The 6,286-nt window shown below is 37.1% G+C and overlaps 1 protein-coding gene across 1 annotated transcript in view; it reads left to right on the forward strand.

Moving 5' to 3' along the window:
* Window positions 1–6,286, forward strand: part of LOC107184897 (cat eye syndrome critical region protein 2-like) — a gene marked incomplete at its 3' end in the record, with an annotated part of 80,935 nt that overhangs the window by 11,017 nt on the left and 63,632 nt on the right.

Genomic DNA, 6,286 nt, shown 5'->3' on the forward strand with positions numbered 1-6,286 from the left:
ATTTCCACTTTTGCTATACCTTCTCTCCGTGGATTCATTCTTCGACTCCAGCGGACAAAGAATCCGGGACATCCTGCCCAGGGGAACACCGAGTGTTCCAGTCCAAAAATTCTGCGTCATTCTCACCTTCTGTATGGAACTGTCCACTTCAGCTTCTGATGATCACTATTTTAAAATTAAGGCTAACTTTTAGAACTATACTTGGTTATTATACTGTTTTGTCACTGGTTTATTTCTGGTTCTATGTTGTGTCTCCTTATCATTGCCAATAACTGTATGATTCTTTATATCTGCCCTCTGATCACCCTCTATATCAGTGATGGCGAACCTACGACAAGCGTGTCAGAGGTGACACGCAAACTCATTTTTTTGGTTGATTTTTCTTTGTTAAATGGCACTTAAATATATAAAATAAATATCAAAAATATAAGTCTTTTATTATTTAAAGTATTATATGAGTCTCCTTTTCCCCCCATTGACCTCTCCCTGGCCGCTCCACACACCCTACAACTCCCAGACATGCCCTCACCCCTGCTACTCTCTGTGTCCATTGGTTATGCTCATATGCATGCATACAAGTCCTTTGTTGATCTCCTACTTCCTCACCCCCCTCCTTCCCTCTGAGGTTGGACAGTCTGATTGATGCTTCTATGTCTGGTTCTATTTTTGTTCATCAGTTTATGTTGCTCATTATATTCCACAAATGAGTGAGTTCATGTGGTATTTATCTTTCTCTGACTGGCTTATTTCACTTAGCATAATACTCTCCAGGTCCATCCATGCTGTTGCAAATGGTAAGAATTCCCACTTTTTTATAGCAGCGTAGAAAAAAGGACTCTTCACATGCTGCCGCTGTATCAGTAGAGGTGGAGAGACCAGGCTCGAGTTTGAATAAAGGCTCTTTGTTCTTACATCGGACTCGGCTCCCTGGTGGTCTTTGGGGATCTTGAAATCTGGGCATAACAAATCATGTGATATTTATCTTTATCTGACTGGCTGATTTCTTTACTTTGAATGTCAGGACTCCTGAGGAAGGAAATGGGGATCCTTTCAGTTTACTCCATTCATAGAATACTCATAAGTGATTACATTAGTGGTGGTCGCCGTGGCCCCAGAGGTAAAGAGAGAGGCTGGAAGTGCCAATGACAATATGTCCACAAGGGAATAATGCTTTAAAAAGAGTTTCACATTTCCTTGAAATGCACGGACTCAGCCCTGGATTTATTTATTTGGATGTTGTCAAGTAGCTTGTGTCTTTAAGAAAAAACTAATGGAGAGAATTGGGAGATTGCTTCCTGATCATCAGGTTTGAAAAAGGCTGCATCTTTACCAAAGGCCAGGTCATCATAATCTGCGTATATGTTTGTGTTTAGTAAAGCTTGTACCAGCTTACAGTTCGGCCATTCTAAACTGCAGAAAAGCAGGCACAACGAATCACTTAGGATGAAATTGTTGAGTGGTGGAGCCTGAAGGACATGCAGATATATTGGGGGACTTGCATTATATAATAGATGTGTTTCAGAAAAAATGGGAGATATGGATCATTTTTTAAAATAAATGAACTGAGATTTATTGATCATAGTTTTTAATAAATGGATCCATATCCTCCTTTTTTTCCATAAAATTAAGGAAAGAAAAAGTTATGAGTAACTGATACATTCTGTTGTTTTGGATCAAAGGATTGCCCACAGTATATAAGTACTATTCAAACATCAAAGTAATGTGAATTAAAAAATAAAAATACCTTTCAGTGACATGCTCAAAATATATCTTTATGGGGATACTTTGAAAATGGCTCTCTAGCATAGTTGCTTAACATTTTTTATTACAGTCTAAAATTAATTTTGGTTTATACAGTGTTCCTCACACAAACCTCAGTGCTTCTGGTGCTAAGTGTGAAACAGCATGACTGTTTCCTGAGGCCCACCAGAGTTTCAGTAAAAATTGTGAAAGACAAGTTTCACATCAGTTTATAGAGTTAATCAGGCAATTAGAAAATTCCTGTTTTCTACCCTTTGCTGAACCACTTTGAAACTCTACAATAGACTTTACGTTTATTTCTACATGATCAGGTAGTCCACTTAATTTTGAAAGCACACATTCAAACTCTGCACTTGCCTAATGCATGCCATCTTTTATGACTTGATGTACAATGCAAATTCCATCTTAATTCAATACAATTAGCTTTAATGAGCCCTTCCTGATCTCTCCTAATAGGCAACATATATAACGCTTGTAATTACAATGACTTACTTTTGTCATCAATAGGTAAGATAGCACTGGATGACCTCTACTCCTCTAGTAGCCCCTGTGTTACTAAACTATTTTAAAGATGCTGCTATTCAGCTTATTGGATTCATCCAATATTTTATGGTACATGTACCAATCATTACCTGAGAGTATTTCTTCGTGGTTAAAAATGCAAGTTCTCTGGAGCCTAGGTGCCTAGGTTGAAATCCCAGCTCAAATAATCAATAAATATGAGACCTTGTGACAAGATCGCTGTATCCTACCTTCTCATTTGAAAATGATACTGACAATGAGAGCCTGGAAGTAGTGAAGGACAGTGAAAAAGCATTAGGAGCAATGGACTGTAGATTCCAATGGAAGAAATATAGTTGAAATTGAAACACTAGGATGTATGATTTGGGGGGTTGGGGGAGAGTGTGGTTAGAAAGTGATTAAGGCTATTGGTAATGACAACATCTAGGATACAACAATGAAAATGGGTATTTGAGAGAATTTGAAGGACAAGGTAATTAAAAGAGAGAACGAGGTACTAATAGGGCTGGGTATTAGAAGAATAGTAGGCAGATATTGACATCACTAAGAATTAGGACAAGAATATATTGGAAAAAATAACAGTGAACCTGATTCTACTGCTGAATTTATATAAAGCCTCTAAAACAAGCAAGCAAACAAACAAATGGTCCTGTCATTTCCATATACATTCCTTTACTATATGAGAGGAGTAAATGGCAAGTTGGAAATTGACTGTAACGAAGAGTAATGGATAGTTCTATCTAAACTTTTTCGAGAGAGAGAGCAAGAGAGAATCTAAAAGAAGCAAGGAATAGAGAGGACACATCTCCCATCTTCACGACTTATTTTTGGGGGCTGCCTCATTTTCTTACAGAAGGCAAGAATGTTAATAATGTAATGATGATGGTGATAGTAAAAATTAAAATGCTGAAGGTGTCAGGGGAAAATGTGTGCTTAGGGGAGTACCAGATTTCAATTAGAGCATGGTGTTTGAGGGAATAATGAGAGAAGAAGTTCAGGGTTCAGGGAATTTGCTGCCGATCTTGACTTTCAGAGGTAAAAGGAGTGTAGATAGGGAAGACATGGTATCAGATTTTAAAAAAAGGTGTAAAAATCCACATGGGAATCAGAAAACAAGAATATTGAAAATATTGGCTGACTGGGAATCCTGCTAGTCTCTAGGTACGTAATATATATGAAGAGAGAGAAGGGAAGGTCTGAGAGCTGTGGGTATAAGAAAGGGGAAAGTCTTACTAAGAGTACCCAGAACCATCTTGGCAAAACCTGTCCTCTTATCTGCCTCAGAACCTGTATTCTTCCTCAGACATTAAAAACACTGGGGCTGATTTGAACTTCCTTAAATTTCTAATCCCTTGCCTCATAAACTTGATTCACCTTCATCCTCTCTCTCCTCTCTACCTTTGCTACATTTTAAAAAGCATCGTTTACACTTGTATGCATTGTACCTCCTCAAATACATTTCTATACACATTTTCAATATATTCTCACACAAGCTCTTTAGGAAAAAAATAACCTTCCTAAATAAGATTCACTACTGTGATCTTAATTCCATTCCATAATCTCTCATATGGGGAACTTTATTCTATCAATTATTTCTTTTTCTCTTGAGTAAAAATCTATTCATTCTTATTATGAGTTAAAAACCTCGAGGAGAATGATGTTCAAATAACCAATACAATAACAGTGTAGCAGATAGAGGGTTGAATTCTAGTCTTAATATTGTAGACCTTGGGCAAGTTACTTAATGCACAGGAAGCTTAACTGCCAAATAGATGCGGTAGATCTGAGCGTGTTAGTGGCAGGTCTGTGGGAGGAACTTACTAGTACGTCCTCCCACAGACTCAACAAATATACACCTATATATACAGCAATTCCTTCTTTTTTGTAAATATATTTTTATTTATTTCAGAGAGGAAGAGAATGGAGAAACAAAGATAGAAACATTGATGATGAAAGAGAATCAGTGATTGGCAGCCTTATACTCACCTCACACCAGAGTCGAGCTCACAGTTCGGGCGTGTGCCCTGACCGAGAATTGAACCATGACCTCCTGGTTCATAGGTCGACGCACAACCACTGAGTCAGGCCGGCTGGGCCAGCAATTCCTTCCGAAGGAAGACTGAAGGCTCTCCATTAACATGGAGCCACAAAAGGCCCAAATAGCCAAAGATATCTTGAGAAATAAGACATAGATTGAAGTATCATACTACCTGACATCAAACTGTGTTATAAGGGCATAGTAATCAAAACAACATGATGCAGGCATAGAAACCTACACATAGATCAATGCAATAGAGAACCCAGAAATGAACTCACACCTACATAGTCAATGAATCTATGACAAAGGGGCAAGAATATACAATGCATTAAAGACAGTCTCTTCAATAAGTGGTGTTAAGAAAACTGAAACTAGACTGCTCTCTTACACCATAATAAACAAGAATAAACTCAAAATGGATTAAAGACTTAAATGTAAAACCTGAAACCATACAACTCCTAGGAGAAAACATAAGCAGTGAAGTCTAAAGTATAGCTCTTCGCAATATTTTTTGGATATTTCCCTGGGCAAAAGAAACAAAGAAAAATAAACAAATGGGACTATATCAAACCAAAAAGACTTGGCAGAGTGAAGGAAACCATCATCAAAATGAAAAGATAACTTACTGAGTGAGAAGATATTTGCCAATGGACATCCAATTAAGAGATAATATCTAAAATATATAGAGACAAATACCATATGGTTTCACCTATATGTAGAATCTACAAAAAGAAAACCTATGAGCCCCAGCTGGTTTTGCTCAGTGGTTAGAGTGTCGGGCTGCAGACTGAAGGGTCCCAGGTTCAATTCCTGTCAAGGGTACATGACTGGGTTGTGGGTTCGATCCCCAGTAGGGGGCATGCAGGAGGCAGCCGATCAATGATTCTCTCTCATCACTGATGTTTCCCTCTCTCCCTCTCCCTTCCTCTCTGAAATCAATAAAAATATATTTTTTTTTTAAAAGAAAATAAACCAAAACAGAAACAGATTCATAGGTACAGAGAACAAACTGACGGTTGCAAGAAGAAAAGTGAGAAATTGGTAAAATATGAAGGGAAATAAGTGGTACAAATTTCCATTTACAAAATAAATCAGTTATGGGGATGTTCTGTATAGCAAAGGGAATACAGTCAATAATATTGTAATAATTGCTGTTATAAGAATAACTTAGTATTGTAATAACTAGAATAATAGATCAGATGTATCACAATGATAACATCCTGAGGTATATAAATGTTGAATCTATACTGTTTACACTTGAAACTTAATATCATATTGCATGTCAACTGTACTTTAAGAAAAAATAAAATCAAAAAAGAACTGAACACAGTAATGTTTGTGACACCACAGTGTTTGATACATAGTACTATCACAGTGGATAGCACTTGAAATTATTTTTAATCATGTACTAACTCTTTCTAGTATTTGATACCACAGAACATTGTCCTTATACTTTGTGACTCTCAGGCCTGTGACCAGTTAAGAGTTAAGCTGCCAACTGTTCTCTAGTCTTTCATCCCTTTGCACTTTCTTATTCTCCCAGCTTTCCACATATTCATACAGCTGCAAGAAGCATCTACAAGCCTACATTTCCAAAAATTTTCTTCCAAGTTTCAAACATGTTCCACTCATCTACATTTTGGCTCCCAAAACCAGCTGTACACCAGAACAATGAAATACTGCTTTTAAATATCCTGGATTCTCGCCCAGATCAGAACTTCTAAGCATAGGATCTGTTGTACCTATGCTAAGACAAATTTGGAAATTAACATGTATTTGACAAATTAGTTTGTCAAAAAGTGCATTTTTGTATTAGTTTTTTGTGTGATTTCTCACTGTACCTAGACCAATGTCTGACATATTATGATTAATAAATATGTATTGATTGAATAAGTAACTTAATGCATACAAATTGAAGACAATGGAAAAGGCTTAGAAGAACAATGACGGAGGAGGTCATCAGCA

This window comes from Myotis davidii, unplaced genomic scaffold (genome assembly GCF_000327345.1).
Source record: "Myotis davidii unplaced genomic scaffold, ASM32734v1 scaffold8, whole genome shotgun sequence".
NCBI lineage: Eukaryota > Metazoa > Chordata > Mammalia > Chiroptera > Vespertilionidae > Myotis > Myotis davidii.